This window comes from Pseudorasbora parva, chromosome 23 (assembly GCF_024679245.1).
Source record: "Pseudorasbora parva isolate DD20220531a chromosome 23, ASM2467924v1, whole genome shotgun sequence".
Lineage (NCBI taxonomy): Eukaryota > Metazoa > Chordata > Actinopteri > Cypriniformes > Gobionidae > Pseudorasbora > Pseudorasbora parva.
In genome coordinates, this window is record NC_090194.1 from 10299464 (window position 1) to 10318108 (window position 18645).

Genomic DNA, 18645 nt, shown 5'->3' on the forward strand with positions numbered 1-18645 from the left:
AAGCGTAATGTGAAAAGCCCTTGAGTGTAAACATAATAAAATACCGATAAGACTGTAAGATCTGATCCAAAACACTTGATATTTTCACTCCATCAAGTATAAAGTCAGAAATGTCACAACAATTATTATTATTATTATTTTTAAGAGGCAAATGTCAAAGTACAACGAGGTTAAACAAAGTAAAAAAATAAAATTGTATATTCGGGTGTACGTGGAAGGGAAAAATGTGCGTTCACTTTATTTAGCGTTCATGCAAACACTATGTTCGGATTCATCAATTGGAATGAATTCATTCAAATTGAAGCAATAAGTGGCCATGTAAATGTCAATTTGTATTGTGACATTTCTTTTGTGTATATTTTATTTGCCATTTTCCTGTAGATTGTAATATCTCTACCCCTTTTAACCATTTGTGTGTTCGTTAGCACATAAAGATATTTACACAAGAACAAGCATTACCAGTAGCAGAGGTCAGAAAAATGTTAGATTCCAAGGAATGCTCAAATATAAATGCAGGTGAGAGACGGTCGATAGCAACGACACAATTAAAGCACTTTCATTCAGCATTCTCTGCAATGTAGAAACATGAGCTTAAATATGTTTCCATGACAAAATTCCATGCTCACCAAGTTATACAACACTTGCCCAGGGTTCTTCTAGACCTAATAAAACACCTTTTGTTTTTTAAACAGCATGAAGATTAACTGGCCAGATGGATATATTGCATTGCATGAGTTCCTGTTTTTCCACCTCTGCTGAGGGAATGACATGCTCTGCCTCTTTCACATGCACAGAAATGTGTGCTCATGCACTAGATATTCACTCATTCAATCATGCTGAAATAAATGAATAGTTTAAGCGTGCAAGTATGAGGTTGATGACAATATTGCCCCTTCAATTAACAGTGAATCAAACAGTTGGAGTGTTAATTAGCAGCAGAATGACTGAACTCCCTGGCTGTCAATCTAGACAGCCATCAAAATAACTAACAAACGGTCTACCAAATGAATGTCTTAAATAAAAATATTAACAAACTGAATGCACTGGCTGAGGCGTGATCAAGAATCATAGCCCTGAAACCAGTGGACAGTTTCTACAGCCCAACCAGAAAGTATTCACAGCGCTTCACTTTTTCAACATTTTGTTATGGTAAAGCCTTATTTCGAAATGGATTAAATGTATTTTTTCCCTCAAAATTCTACAAACAATACCCCATAGTGACATTGTGAAAGAAGCTTGTTTGAAAACTTTGCACATTTATTACAAATAAAAAACTAAAAAACACAACACAAGTACATATGTATTGACAGCCTTTGCCATGACACTCAAAATTGAGCTCAGGTGCATCCTGTTTCCATTAATTATCCTTAAGATGTTTCTACAACTTGATTGGAATCCACCTATGGTCAATCCAGTTGATTGGCCATGCTTTCTAAGAAACACACCTGTCTATACAAGGTCCCACAGGTAACAGTGCATGGCAAGGAACAAACAAAGCCATGAAGTCCAAGGAATTGTATTTAGGCACCTCTGAGGCACAGATTTGGGGAAGGGTATAGAAAAATTTCTGCAGCACTGAAGGTCCCAATGAGCATTGGAAATGGATCCGTAAATGGAAAGAGTTTGGAACCACGAGGACTCTTCCTAGAGCATGCCACCAGGCCAAACTGAGCGGTCGGGGAAGAAGAGCCATAGTCAGGGAGGTGACTAAGAATCCAATGGTCACTCTGACAGATCTCCAGCGTTTCTCTATGGAGAGAGGAGAACCTTCCAGAAGACCATCCATTTCTCCAGCACTCCATTAATCAGGCCTGTAGAGTGGACAGACGGAAGCCCCTCCTCAGTAAATGGCACATGACCTGAAGGACTCTCAGACCATAAGAAACAAAATTATCTGGTCTAATGAAACAAAGATTTAACTATTTGGCCTGAATGACAAGCATCATATGTGAAGGAAACCAGTCACCACTCATCACCTGACCAATACCATCCCTACAGTGAAGCATGGTGGTGGCAGCATCATGCTGTGGGGATGTTTTTCAGCAGGAACTGGGAAACTAGTCAGGATCGACGAAAAGATGAATGCAACAATGTACAGAGACATCCTTGATGAAAACCTGCTCCAGAGCTCTCTGGACCTCAGACTGGGACAAAGGTTTCTCTTTCAACAGGACAATGATCCTAAGCGCACAGCCAAGATCACAAAGGAGCGGCTTCGGGTCAACTCTGTGAATGTCTTTGAGTGGCCCAGACAGAGCCCTGACTTGAACCAGATTGAACATCTCTGGAGAGAGCTGAAAATGGCTGTGCACTGATGCTCCCCATCCAACCTGATGGAGCTTGAGAGGCTTGCAAAGAAGAATGGGAGAAACTTCCCAAAATAGGTGTGCCAAGTTTGTAGCATCATACCCAAAAAGACTTGAGGCTGTAATTGGTTCCAAAGGTGCTTCAACAAAGTGTACTGCCTCTGAGCAAAGGCTGTGAATACTTATGTATTTGATAAAAAAAAAATACATGTGCAAGTATTTTAAACAAACTTCCTTCACATTGTCATTATGGGGTATTGTTTGTAGAATTGAGGAATAAAATATGAACTTAATCCATTTTTGGAATAAGGCTGTAACATAACAAAATGTGGAAAAAGTGAAGGGCCGTGAACACTTTCCAGATGCACTGTAGGTGTGTGGTCTCATTTCAAACAAACATAGCCTGAACAGAAGATGCTAACTCATCCATCTTTAAACAATGATGAAAAGTAATAATTCTTCCTGGCTACCTCCTTCAATGTTTAGCTTCTTTGCTTGGAATCCAAAAATTAATGACCAGACGGCAGTCTGCAGATTTTCCAAAATGTAGGACAAACACTAACATTTTGTATTGTATATCTTGCTTATATCAAACATAACTGCTTAAGTAGTTGCTTATGAATGATTTGCACAATGCCACATCTTTAAACTTAATCAAGTCAGCTCATGCTTTAAGTTTGGGATCAGTAAGAGTATTATTTTTTTATATTATTTGTAATAATTTATTTATTTTATTTTTATTCAGCAAGGATGCATTAAATTTAACAAAATTGGCATTAAACACTTATAATGTTACAAAAGGTTCATATTTCAAATAAATGCTGTTCTTTAGAATGATTTATCAAAGAATTCCAAAAAAAAAAAAAAATGTGTATCAGTGTTTCCATTAAAATATTAAACAGCACAATGGTTTTCATAATAATAATATGAAATGTTATTTTATTTGAGCAGCAAATCAGCATATTAGAATGATTTCTGAAGGATGGAGTAATGATGCTGAAAATTCATCTTTAACTAAACTATTTTCACTCCAAAGTTAACATTATTACAAAAAGGCAGTGAAATAATGCAACTCACATTCTGCGGGTGGCTCACGGTCACGAAGTGGAAGCTCCTGCATGAGCTTGTGTTCACATCACTGTTACAGCGAGATAATGGCTGTCTGTCTGCGTTTGTTTGCCTTTCTGTGCTTCTGTGCTTCTGTGCTCTTTTTCCTTTTAGTTTCACACCTCTATTTTCCCGCCCTGTGCCTCCCACTCCCTCTGTCAGTCTTAATATTTATAATCTGTAATGAAATTAACATTGTTATCTTATCACTGTACACACTCGCCTAGTTCTCTTTTTCTCACGGGACATCATGCTACTGTTTTGGACAGAAATGAGACATTGGGATGAACATGGATAAATACAGAATATCTTTCTGCTTCTGTTAACATAAATCAACTGATCTTCAAACTGATTTAAAGGCAATATTTAACAGAGTGATCATTGCTTGGGTTCGTGTGCATCTGATTTGTACAGATTAGCTGAAGTTTGTGACACATGTGAACTTCTCATATAAATCATGAGCCACAAAATCCAGAAACAACAACAAAAACACTTGATTTTGAGGAGCTTTTTTGTGATTAAGACTAAAATGCTTTTGATAGAGTTCTAGTCAAAAACATTAAATGGCTGCATGAAGGTTGTAGAATTCATACTCAAACTAAGTTTTTTAGTTGCAGTATCTAAAGCAATAGGATTTTGTGAAGTAGTAGATTAATGCAGAGAGCTGCGACTCACCCACTTAAAAAAGTCACCTGTCAGGCTTGATGAAAGTTCCACAAGCATATAGGATCATACAAGCCACCCATGTAAATTCAAATTAATCTCTAATAACTATTTTGTAATTTGTGTCCATTTTATGGAAATAATTCCTTTAAATAATTCAAACAGAACTGGCAGATTTTTATTTTGTACTTATACATTTTAATTGTTTTTAAAGCTACACTATGTAACTTTTCCGTCCGCTTGAGGGCACCTATTCAAAACAAAGGTGTAGTTTGATGATGTCACGTTTTAGCTCAAAATCTTGGGACCTGGAGCGATTGTTGCGCAACATACGGCTGGCGAGTAGAGGGACTTTTATTATGACGGGACACAGTCGCCAGCACCCTTTCCGCTTTTCCGGTCATGAGTATGAGGTAACTCAGCTCTGTTTATCATATTAGATATATTTACAGTAAGTGTGTTTAAAATGATGTTATGGCGTTATTATCTGCGCTCGCTCAGCGGCTGCTGTGGCAATTGTTGCACACTGCTAAGAGTAAAGCTATTCTACCAAAAAAAACCCGGAAACCGAGGGTAACGAAGGTATGACGCAATTGACAGGCAACTCCCTCAGACATCCCGGCTCCTTGGTTAAAATAGCAATTTTTTCACAATTTACAAATATTTGGAAACACAAGAACTCAACTGAGGAAAATATATTACACTGTCCTGGTGATTTTTGAATATTTTACTTCAAAAATCCTACATAGTGCACCTTTAACTTGAACTAGTACACTAATACATACATTTAACTTGACATTTTCATTTAACCTCAGTGTGAACATTTTATTTGTATAAACTTTGTTATTATATTAGGTATTAACCATAACAAGCTAATTCAGAAAATGCTAACTTTTTAATTGGCTAACATGTTAACAGTAGCATGGTAAGCACTTGCTAAATGAGTGCACCAATATAAAACATTTAACAAACTTGCTCTCAAAACAAGAAAAACCTATGAAAAACCGCAGCGTATGACGTAGGACGCAGGCATAGCGTAAGCTTCGGTGCCGAATGCGGAAGTGCAGATGATAGAGCAAAACAAAACTTGGTTCTCACAAGAACTAGGACATTCTCACGGAGAGTCCTACGTCATACGCTGGAACAGACAGAAAATGGAAAGTTAGAGATTTGTAAATTGTGGATATTTCTCATCGCTTCGCTTCAGAAGGCCTTTATTAACCACTGGAGCCGTGTGGAGCTCTTAAATAGATGCACTTTCATGGACTCAAAAACAGAAGTTTCTGAGTTTTTTTTTTTTTTTTTACATAAAGAAGAACGTCATTAAAACCTAAGATGACTTTAGTGTGAGTAAATCACGGGCTAATTTTCATTTTTTTGTAAACAATCCCTTCAAGTTCGTCTAATTATTCATCTAAAACTCAAAACAATGAAAAAAGTAAACTAAAAGTTTAGTTTACTTAAAATATATCAGTTCTGTGAACTTGAAAGAAAAAGAAAGTGCTAAATAAAAAAGTTAATTTGACTGAACTAATTTGTTTTATTTACGTTTGTCCTACTCAAACCAATTAGCTACTTTGAGAATTAGGGTTTACAGTGTTTGTTTTCTAGAACTGCAGCTCTTTTATGCATTTCACATTGGTGTTGTGAAAGCACAATTTAGACCTGCTGTTGCATTTACACTGTTTACACTTACTCACTGCTTACGCACATAGTGTACTTTTAATCAAAGTGATAAGGATTCCAGGACAGATTCTAATTTATTAATTATTAGTTGATAAGGTGTTTGACATGACCCTAACTGATTAACTGCCTGATAAGTTATTTGTTGCCGTGTGCTTTAGTTTTATTAGGGAGCATGCAGTGTGGACTGATAAGGACATACAATATGTGGTCCGTTATTAAAACCATGGATGCACTGATAATTTTCCAGCCTTAAATAAACGATGAAATCTAAAGTACAGGTGTAGCAGGTGTTGATGACACTTGACTAGAGAGAGATTATTATCATGACACTTTATTAAGTCAGATCTACTGATGTGAGTAGAACGGGAGTAACGGTATTGAAGAATTTGCACACATTTAAACTTTAAACACACACACACACACACACACACACACACACACACACACACACACACACACACACACACACACACACACACACACACACACACACACACACACACACACACACACACACACAAGCCTCCTCTATTATGTCAAATAGTTTTACATTTTAGCAGATCCTTTATGTCCTGTAAGATGCGTGGTGGGGTCTTCATGAATTGTTTGTTCAGGACATCCCACAGATGCTCGATTGGATTGAGATCCTGGGGAATTTGGAGGCCAAGTCACAACTCAAACTCGTTGTTGTGCTCCTCAAACCCTTCCTGTACCATTTTTTGGTCACTTTGGCTTCAACACTCCCAATCAGCTGGTGTGTGGTGGGTGTTCTGGCGCAATATGGCTGCCGTTGCATTATCCAGGTGGATGCTGCACATTGGTGGTGGTTGAGGAGATCCTTCCCATGTATGAGGACCAGGAAAACGCTATATAAATGTAACAAATTGTTATTATTATTTGAGGCAGGGTGCATTTTCCTGTTGGAAGGGAATACCTTTTCCATGAACATGGTCTGCAACATGGATGGCAGGACCCAAGGTTTCCCAGCAGAACATTGCCCAAAGCATCACACTGCCTACGCCGGCTTGCCTTCTTCCCATAGTGCATCCTGGTGCCATGTGTTCCCCATGTAAGTGACACACCCAGCTATCCACTTTATATACACTCACCTAAAGGATTATTAGGAACACCATACTAATACTGTGTTTGACCCCCTTTTGCCTTCAGAACTGCCTTAATTCTACGTGGCACTGATTCAACAAGGTGCTGAAAACATTCTTTAGAAATGTTGGCCCATTTTGAATGGATAGCATCTTGCAGTTGATGGAGATTTGTGAGATGCACATCCAGGGCACGAAGCTCCCGTTCCACCACATCACAAAGATGCTCTATTGGTGACTGTGGGGACTGTGGGAGCCATTTTAGTACACTGAACTAATTTTCATGTTTAAGAAACCAATTTGAAATGATTCAAGCTTTGTGACATGGTGCATTATCCTGCTGGAAGTAGCCATCAGGGGATGGGTACATGGTGGTCATAAAGGGATGGACATGGTCAGAAACAATGCTCAGGTAGTTGCTCAACAATGCTCAAGTGTGCCAAGAAAACATCCCCCACACCATTACACCACCACCACCAGTCTGCACAGTGGTAAAAAGGCATGATGGATCCATGTTCTCATTCTGTTTATGCCAAATTCTGACTCTACCATCTGAATGTCTCAGCAGAAATTGAGACTCATCAGACCAGGCAACATTTTTCCAGTCTTCAACTGTCCAATTTTGGTGAGCTCATGCAAATTGTAGCCTCTTTTTCCTATTTATAGTGGAGATGAGTGGTACCCGGTGGGGTCTTCTGCTGTTGTAGCCCATCCGCCTCAAGGTTGTGCGTGTTGTGGCTTCACAAATGCATTCCTGCATACCTCGGTTGTAATGAGTGGTTATTTCAGTCAAAGTTGCTTTTCTCCTCTGCATAGAAGTCCCATTCTTCTCTGACCTCTAGCATCAAAAAGGTATCTTCGCCCACAGGACTCCTGCATACTGGATGTTTTTCCCTTTTCCCACCATTTTTTGTAAACCCTTGAAATGGTTGTGTGTGAAAATCCCAGTAACTGAGCAGATTGTGAAATTCTCAGACCGGCCCGTCTGGCACCAACAACCATGCCGCGCTCAAAATTGCTTAAATCCCCTTTCTTTCCCATTCTGACATTCAGTTTGGAGTTCAGGAGATTGTCTTGACCACACCCCTAAATGCATTGAAGCAACTGCCATGTGATTGATAGATTAGATAATTGCATTAATGAGAAATTGATCAGGTGTTCCTAATAATCCTTTAGGTGAGTGTAAAAGAAAAAGTGATTAATCAGACCAGGCCACCTTCTTCCATTGCTCTGTGGTCCAGTTCTGATGCTCACATGCACACTGTTGCCGGTTTCAGCAGTGGACAAGGGTCAGCATGGTCACCCTGACTGGTCAGCGACTATGCAGCCCTATACGCAACAATCTGTGATGCACTGTGTATTCTGACCTCTTTTCTAACAGAACAAGCATTAACTTCTTGAGCAATTTTAACTAGGCACAAGGACCAGCCTTCGTTCCTAACATGCCTCAATGAGCCTTGGCCACCCATGACCCTGTGCCCGGTTGAAAACTGTTCCTTCCTTGGACCACTTTTAATAGATACTGATCACTGCAGGCTGGGAACACGTCTAGCCATCATAATTTGGCCCTTGTCAAAATTTTAGGACAATTTTCACTTGCTGCCTAATATATCCCACCCACTAACAGGTGACGTGATCAAGAGAAAACCAGTGTTATTCACTTCACCTGTCAGTGGTCATAGGTTATGCCTAATCTGTGTAGTGTTGGTGTGTGTGTGTGTGTGTGTGTGTTTATAATTATATATAATATATTATTTTGCTTTTTTTTCTACAATTTACCACTAAGTGACACTTTAACAGGTGTCAAACTTAATCTGCAGTGTTAATTATCAATTTGGGTAATTTTAATATAAATATAATAATATAAAGCCTAAAATATAGACCTTGTGTAGCCCCACCCCTTTTCAGTGCTGCGTTCATTGTGTTCTGTCTTCCGTTTTTTATTTTCACAGCATGAAGGTAAGATCTTACGGTTTTATAAAGAACTGATCGTTTTAAAATCTTCCTGGTCTACTGACATTTGCAATGACATCCGCTTCTAACATTTCAATGCCCATGATAACTTTCATTAACTTTACAATAAGTAAATACCAAAAGTAAACTTCAGCCTGTGTGTGAAATAATTTTCATCGTCAGGAGGGTCCGCCTGCAGCCCAATGCTTAAAACATGCTGCATGTGCAAGTGACTTGAACACCTGAAATCAAAGTCCACTAGGTGCTCACTCGTTTAATAAATTCTACAAGTGCGATACAAAACAACACACTATTCAAAGAATGCAAATTTTTCAAAGCAGCATATCATTCTCCAGCGTTTTTGTTTTGGTTCTTCTTCTAAACTTTGCATGCAATGGCGAATATGCTACTTTTCTTCTTCTATCCTTCTGAGCAAATGTCCTTATTGAGAATACTTTAAAAGCTTGCAACTGTGCGTGAGACACAGCGGAAAATGAATTATACCAAATCCTTTGGATGAATAATAGTGGAAGAATTTTTGATGTCTTTTTGATACTGTCAGTCAGGCTGACTCGTACTTATAGATTTATAGAAAACACATCAACTTTCATCAAGTTGCAAAAGACGTTCAATCAACTTCCTGACAGTATGTGAGAGTGCAAAAAACAACTTTGTACACCATCTGAATAGCTATGAAACTCTACAAATTACTGTGTTTGTGTCTAATGATTCGAATTTCAGCATCTATGTCATAGGGGTTTGTGTTTGTTTGAAGGACGTTTCCTGTCAGCAGGATTATTTTCGCTCCATGCCTCTTCTGGGCCAATTAACAGGGATTCAAAATATCTTCTGGTGCTTAGACCCTGTCTATGTATATCATTCTCATCTGAGCGTGCGTGTGTGTGTGCGCAAACAGGCCAGAAGGAGCCTCTACTCTTTGTTTGTCATTAACCAGCCCAAACACGACCAGTGACGTCTCAGCACTAAGCTTGATGTCAAGGGTCTACAGTCACGTCTGTTCACTGATCTTCCTGTCTAGAGTCACCTAGCAACTCCAGACCTCCACGACCCCTTGTACTGCTCAAAGAATGGACTGCAAAGATGAACAGCCGAATCAAGATGATATTAAGACAGAGAGCAAACATTGAAACGAGGTAGTCGACTCAATAGCAAGTCTATCCTGGCTGTTGTTTGTTGTTCCATCATGATGGAATATTCCATGTAAATAAATTAAAGGCTTTTAACAAAAGTGAGAGAGGTTTTCTCCAGGCTTATGCATCTGGAGACTTTGGCGCTTGTTTAACTTGATTAAAGCTCGAGACCCATTCTTCTTTATCCGATGCCTTGTTAAAGAGAACCAAAGTTTCTCTTTGTAAAGCTTCTGTCAAAGAAATTGTTCCTTGGAGGTGATGCATGTAATTTTTTTGAAGTTAAAATAGTTTCTCCCATTCCGGCTTAATGCGCAGAGACAAATTTACGTAAGCGGTTTGTAAGTTGATTTCCTCAAAAAATGTAAAAACTGCGGTTCTGTGGTTCTTTCTGCATTTCTCACTTGTTTGTGCAGGCCCGACACAGCAACATTTCTCAACTAATGCTGTCCAAACAATGTCTGAAAAACGTGGAAGAGAGTCTAAAATCTCTTTTTGATTCAATTTCAATCAAAAATTCCGTTTGATGTCGCTAATAATGCAAAAAAATAACACACTTTACAGAGAAAATGTCTGTACTGTAAGACACTTAGGCTATAGAATAAAATAATTGCAATTAAGCTTTAGTTTTCAGAAAGCAGAAGGAAATAAGTTACATGTAAAAGGTGCATGTAGAAAATTACTAAATTTTGTATATTTAATATCTAATAAATACATGTTAACTTTGACAGCCCTAAAAGTCATTCAAAAGTTTAGGGTCTTTAAGACTTTTCTTTAAGAAATGTTTTTGAAACAAGTATATTATGCTCAAGAAGGCCTTTTTTTGCTGCTCAAATAACATGTATCATTATTGTAGTTGTTGAAAACTGTTAAAGATACACTGTTTAACTTTTGGCCCATGCAAAAAAAAACAAAAAACAAAAAACAAACTGCATGCATTTTGCAGAACATTGTTTCAGTTGTGCTTTGGCTCTGTGTAACTGGATGAATATGGTTGCCCTACTGCTTATAACATTCACTACTAGGCTTAAGATATATAATCAGTTTGGATGGGAAAGATCTCAAGTTGACTATCTGAAGATGTTACTGTAGTTATACTCATTAATAAATTCCAACACAGCGCTACAACAACCATAATGAAATTACCTTTCACAATAGATAATGCTTTAACAATGAACTGTTAGAGAGCTACATTTGTCAATTTATCTGTTCCATAAAATACTTTGCTCACCTATTGAGTAATAAAAATGATATCTTCGCATCACTTTTATAAAATCCAAGCCAATGTTGATTCTGGTTTTATTTCAAGCTTTGCCGCATTCTTTTACTGCCAGCAGACTCTCCTGTCTGCCAAAAAAAAAACATTGCTTTTATAAAATAGTTAATACATTTTTTCAATAAAAAATAAAAAAATAATAAAAAAGTTGGTTAAAATAATCTGTTTTTGAACTGCAAAGCTTAAAAACACATACAAATGACAAGCTTTTGTGACTGCGTAGCACAGCAACGTGACGAGCGTAATTGTGATAGAGAAGATCGTCCAAAATCTCTACTGGTTGACAAATTTATGCTGATTAATTGTGTCTACAAGTATATTGCCCACCACATAGTCACTCTCAAAGCAGCCAGAGCAGCTTTTCTCTATTTACAGATATGACGAGACACGCACGGCAAATGACATATGTACGCGATTTATCATGAAAGCCATCCCTTCTAGGTCTAAAATATAAACACTTATAAATTTAACAGGCTTAACATCAAGGTTAGACAAAAAAAAAAAAAAATGTTTTGGAGGAAGTTGATGATAATTTTCAGCAAAACATTTACTATTGCTTCATATTTTTGAAGAGATGTATCCATTTTTGTTAACCTCTTGAACTCTGCAGACCCTGCACATGGTCCAGAATGACATCATCAAGTACATTTTAAATGTCTGTGGAGGAGCTCTGAACTTATATGTGGTACCGTTTCAGAGCTTCTCTACTTTCTGGAGATATGCATCACTTTGGCATTTGTTTTACACAAACTCATAGCCTGGATGCCAGCCGAACTCAGCCCCGCCCACAACATTTGAGCTTGGGTGGTTTGGTCTGGACTCGATCCATAGAGGAGTGGGGAGCTAATGTAATGCGTCACTTCATTGCTCTGATTGGTTGTTGGTCTATCCAATTGATGTCTTTCCTGGTTCGGTTGAAACACGCCCCATAATCACAGCCCAATGGAGCCGTATGACTCATATTCTGACTAGAATTGAATATGACCACGGCAGGCTAATAAAGTAACTTATTTACACTAAATTGCTCTGGCACCATTTCTGCTTGGATTTGGCCTACCCAAATTGAAAAGCTTCTTATACCCACATACAGTGGTCTAAATACAACATTTTCATGTCATAAAACACTGCTGAAAGTGATAAACATTTAAACATATGGTGACTGAGCTGTAACACCCCCTCCCCCCCAAAAAGAGGCACTTTTTTATTTTTTAGTTACAAATTAATTGTTAAAAGTGTATAACTCGGGCCTTGTGTGCTCTAGCATCCTCCAGACAGTTTTGGATGTTTCCATTAGATTCCAAAATAAATAAATAAATGTTTGTATGCATGTATGCAAGATTTATTCAAATAAATCTGAATGGAGGAATATTACCTTTTTATGTAATTTCCGCCTGCAGAAAGTTGTGATTGTTTCCAGTATATGTCAGCAAACACTGGAAAAAAAAAAGAATTTAATGACACTAGGATATTGCATTTAAATCACATAAAATCCATTTGAATAAATCTTGCATACAACATGATACAGACAAAATGCAGGGTGCTAGAGCACACAGGGCCTGAGTTATACACTTTCAAAAAATTATTTATAACCCCCAAATCAAAAAGCGGGGGGTTATTACAGATCAGACAACATGTTTATTACTTTTAGCAGTGATTTATGTAACTTCTAGGGCTTGCACTGTACCACTGTATGTGTAGACCAAATCCAGGTGGAAATCCCCAAAATAGAACCTAAGTTTGCTTGTGAGCTTATATTTAAAATATAAATCTTTGTTAAAATTAAAAATGTCTTTACTGTCCTTTTGATCAATTTAATACAACCTTGCTAAATAAAAGTATTAATTTCTTTCTTTCAAAAAAAGAGCTAAATTACTATTTTCTTACAAGATCTGAAAAACAAGGCCACATTAAAAGGCCAGTTCAATAATTAGAATCATGGATATTACTTTTTTCCTTCTTTCTGAATCAAATGTCAACTCAGCCTAAAAATAGTAACAAGGGAAATTCATTTTGGAATCTAAACAGATGGTTTTATCCAAAGCGACCTATGCTGGTCTGACACATTCCCCTGAAGCAGCATGAGGTTAAATGTCTTGTTCAGGGGCAAAACGGTGATACAGCAGGACTGTGATTTCATTGGCTCTTCAACTGTTGGTTCATTCTTACGTCTTAGCAACTTTGGCACCAAAAGTACAACCTCTCCGGAAACAGCTTGGAGCCGTGAGCACTAAGCTATCATCATCCCCTCTGCCTGTCAGGATCTCTCCTTGAATATGTCAAGATATTTAGAGCAGCAAAATTAGTGAGCCGACTGATTCCAGGTCAGCCCCTTTATCGAGATGACTATTTTTTTGTGATTGCGTTTTATAATTTTTTGTGTGTGCGCACATTATAGCATGTCAGTATCTGTGCATGTAGCTCTAAGTGCTGTGGCCCTTCAATGCAATCTGTCATATCAAATTCTCATGAAACACCGACCTTATATCTCCTGAGACACATGCTGCTCTGATCTGCACCCCGCCTCTGGAGAACCCCACCGGGAGAAGGATGGAGGGCGTTAGTGCACCCTTATGTCCCAACCCAACTAAAACACAAGCTCCCCTGGGAGGGGTCAGAGAGAACGCAGCCTGTGACACATTGTCTCTCCAGCCTTCTTTCGTTTGCTTCCTTTTTTAGGAGAAATGATAGGAAGGGGCTGTTCTACTTTTGAGATTAGCAGAGAGAGAGAGAGAGAGAGAGAGAGAGAGAGAGAGAGAGAGAGAGAGAGAGAAAGCAAAGGAGAGGGGGTGAGAAAGAAGAAGACAGTAAAACTGAAGAAAGGCAGACTTGATGTTCATATTTTTTCTCCATGTACTGTACAATATTTTACAAAAATGCAATGTTACAATATTTTTATGTTGTAATGTATATGGTAGGCCTATAATAATGATTTATATGCTGAGTTGTTGAGTTCTTTTTCAGAAAAATTTCCATGATTCATCCTTACATATTTTGAATTAGGCACGTTGATTTTCTGATCATATTATTTTTCAGGAACATTTTACCAATTCCAAACTACATTAATCTATTCTTAATAACTACTATTAATTTAATTTTTTAATCATTTATATGTGATATACAATTGCTCATGAAGGCTGGAAATGAAAAACACAGGTGTGCAGAATTATTAGGCATTAATAATAATTATTAGTTTTTCTTTTACAGATAAAATGAGCCAAAAAAGAGATTTATTTTGGCTTGAAAAGTCAAAAATGATTAAATGCCCATGAAAAGGATACAATACTAATACAATACTAGAAATTGCAGTTAAAGGGGTGATGAATTGAGAAATCAACTTTCCCTTGAGCTTTTAAAATATATTAAGGTCATGGTAATATAAGATTATCCTGTAAGTTTCAGAGCTGAAAACTTCATTGTTAGGCAAAGAAAATCTTTCATAGACAGCAGGCCCAGAAAACGATCGTGTGCGCATCTTTACGTCATCGCACGACGAAATCTGCCTCTACAGCATGTCTAATTCAGTAGCCCTGCCCACCGACCCATCGATCTGTTCGGATCACGCTAGCCAGCAGCAATAAACACACCGAAGAAGATAGCAAGATATTGTCTAAGCTTCCTTCGGATCCTAATATTAGGAATGTGTGATACTTCATTCATTTTTAATGAAGTTCCAGCTCACATGGGGAAGACATGTACGCGTGTTCTATTTTGGATCTGACAGGAATGGTGCAACAAACTTATGTGAGTAAAACGTCTTTTTTATATGTAATAGTAATCCCAGGGCTATGTGTTTTTCAGATGCGTTACCAAAACGTACGCCAGTCGGCAGGCCAGTGAATCTAAAATAGTGAAATAATATTCCTTTCTTGATATTTTGGAATTTTAATATTCCTTCTTCACAGGGCTGTGTGTGTGTGTGTGTGCGTGCGCAGTTCATGCTTATATCCACCGATGAGTAGCCTGACAAGCCAGACCCACATCAAGATGTTTGGTCTGGAAACTCACCATAGACAGGGCTTTATCTGAGGGGCGGGATAAACGGTTGTCTTTCAAACTTCCTCTGCACGCGATAGGATAGCGCTACAACCAACCAGAGCAACGAAGGTGAAACAGAGCTTGTTGACAGATTAAACATTTGCCGTATCCGTTCGGCAAAACTCAGAACACATCTTCCCTTTTTAAGAATGACTTCAGTGCCGTTCTTTGTTCTTTTCTCAGAGAAAAGCTTAACTCCTAGTCTTCCAGAGTCGCGGTCAAAGCTGATTTTCGAAAGACCGCCGTTCGCCAGTTTCTGTGTTTACTAGAAGCACGCAAACCCAACTCGGCCGTCGTCATTATGGCCCCGCCCGCCGACTCTATACATGAAGTGACTGGCCCGGCAAGAGTTAGGGGAATACAGCTCAGAAGGGTATTGAGAGTTCCTAGACGACACTCGCGGGCAGATTAGATTTGCTGCCGCTAGGGTGCGTCTAGATTTCTAGGCTAGTTTATGAGCCCTGTGATCGAGAGAATCATTCAGGTTGCTGCTTTCAAAACAATCCCTCCTTCATGTGAACTGAACTGACAGGGGAGCAGAAGCTCTTTAAATATGCAAATATTCTCCAATCCTAACCGTGAGCGTTTACTTCCAAGTCTCCAGTGCGGCACACCCATCAAAGACAGCCTCAAAACCAGTGTAGAAAATAGCCTGTACTTACCTATCACAATCCTTCAGTGTGACTTCTCCTACGACAACCGTCAAATTATCTTCGTTTTTCAAGACAAACTATGACCAAAATGGGTGCTAAGAGATTTCTTTGTAGCCACATTTCAGTCCCACGTATGCAGTTCAGTGTCACCGAACACGTCATTCATTGATGATATAAAACTCCGGACAAGTTTTCTTGCATGTGTCCATTTTAGCGTGCCTCAACTATCAGTCTGACATTAATCACAGCTTAGATCTTACAGTGTGACATGGCTTACAGAGAAGATCATGTTCGTACAGTCTGACAAGAAACTATTGTAAAGGACTATAATAAATCGCGTGTACCCCGCTTTAGGTAAATCCCAAAAAATGACCCCCACTTAATAACAATCACAAGCTGAAGTTTTGTGAATTAAAGCTGCAATTATCATTTTTGTGGTAGAAACAAGCTTCCGTAACAGAGAACCCATGCTGTAGAATACCTTGAAGACTAAAAATCCTATAGGAATTCCTTCCTTAGAGTTACCTTGCAATTATATTTAGAATGATCTCACTTAAACACTTTTTAGTCTCAAATATGTCAGGTTTTGCATTCACACTCAGCTATGGCCTTTAATGACACCACAGGGTGAAAGTAGACAGTAAATTATTCATTATTTTTTTTAAACTAAAAGATACATTATACATGCAAATTGAATAGATTTAACTTCACTAGAATCATACAGCATTATGAAAGTGACCTAATCTTGCTGACAAACATGCTGATCCCAACATTGCTTAGTAATGGTGCCCTTTCTTTGTTTGTTTTGTTCCAGAGCCACTGGCCTGTAGGAGTGTATCACAATGGCGCTCACTCTCTTGGACGAGGGCTGGCTGTGAGGTCCACTTGCTCTTTGGCATGGAGAGAGAACCCAACCCCTCCAGTGCAGTGGAGAGATGCTGACATTTCGGGCTCCTGTCACTTTACACGCACTGCAGAGATTCAAATTTTTTAGATACTAAGTTAAGGAAGAATCTAGTCCAAAATAGAGCATAGCCCCTGGCAACAGCTTATTAATCAAAGGAAGCTACCAGGGCATGAATAGCTCTGGAGTGGATTTGTGTTTAAGAGTGTGCTTCTACATATAAAGCCATGAGTGTGTCAGGCAGCCAAACTTTTAATTCATCATAGGTTCTTCATGCTTCGCCACGCTCTTCCTACATTGTTTGACATTCAAAGTCTTTTAAGAAAGCCTGTTAGGCCACAGATTGTTTTGGGCTTTGGAGACCTGAAGCATGCGTTCACTTCCCTTTGGGAGTGCCAGGAGTGGAGCTGATTGCTTTCAGACCAACCGCCTGTCTCCCCTCATTGTGTATCAGGACAGTCGATTGGATATACATTTGTAACACTGTATGCTAACAACATTTTCTCATTTGAAACATATAGTCAATATATTTGTTAATGACAGGTTTTTATTTAGTCAAAGAAAAGAAAGACAAAATGTAATATGCATAGCATAATATTAAAAAGAATGATTAAACTAAATGACAAGGAAAAACTAAAACATAAACTATATATATATTTTGTTAGTATAATATAGATTATAAAACAATATTATTATGTTTACATCAATGTTATTGTTCATATATTCTTGTATACACACTCACACAAAATAATGCCAAAAGTAATACTAATGGGAAACCCATTCCCATTTGGTAGACCTCCAAACTTTGTGTGGCCTTCAGATTAGTTTAAGAATAGTGCATAGAGAGCTTCATGGAATGGGTTACATCACCAAGCCTTACATCACCAAGTGCAATGCAAAATGTCAGATGGAGTGGTGTAAAGCACGCCGCCACTGGACTCTAGAGCAGTGAAGAAAAACTCCACAAAACTGGAGTGATGAATAACGCGTCTCTATCTGGCAATCCGATGGACGAGTCTGGGTTTGGCAGTTGCCAGGAAAACAGTACTTGTTTCCATCGTGCCAAGTGTAAAGTTTGGTGGAGGGGGATTATGGTGTGGGGGTTGTCTTCCAGGGGTTGGGCTTGGGCCCTTAGTTCCAGTGAAAGGAATTCTTAAAGGCACACTCCACTTTTTTTTTGTTTTGAAAATAGGCTCATTTTCCCATTTTCCCCATTTTCTCAGTCCCTTGGAGTTAATTTTTTTTTTTTTAATTTTGTAAGTTTTTTTAATCCATTCAGCCAATCTCTGTTCCTGGCGGCAGCACTTTTAGCATAACTTAGCATATATCATTGAATCATATTAGACCACCAGCATCAGTGCTAAAAAAATGACTGTAACTCTCTATTCAAACAATTTCTCATATGAAATTACAGTTGTATTTATGTCTGAATTAATCTATAAAATGTTTGAAGATTTGGTTAAATTTTGTATATGTCATAAGACTGAAATTAGATGCCAGTAAAATATGACATGTCGAAACTTTAAGAGGGACCTATTATGCAAAATTCTGTTTTATTTTGCTTATATTGTGAACATACAGTGTTTATGTGTCTGCTGTGTACACAACCACCCTATTGTGAAAAAATAAATAAATCCATAAATCCTAAAACATTTTCCCCATAAATCTGAAACAGTGTCTCAAAATGAGCCATTCAGGAATGTGCTCCAATGTGATGTCCATTGGACAGGCCCAGCCCACAACTGCCACAAATCTGCCCTGTTAGCTTAGCTGAACGAGCTAAGATGACAGCCAGCTTTGGATGTGTGCACTCA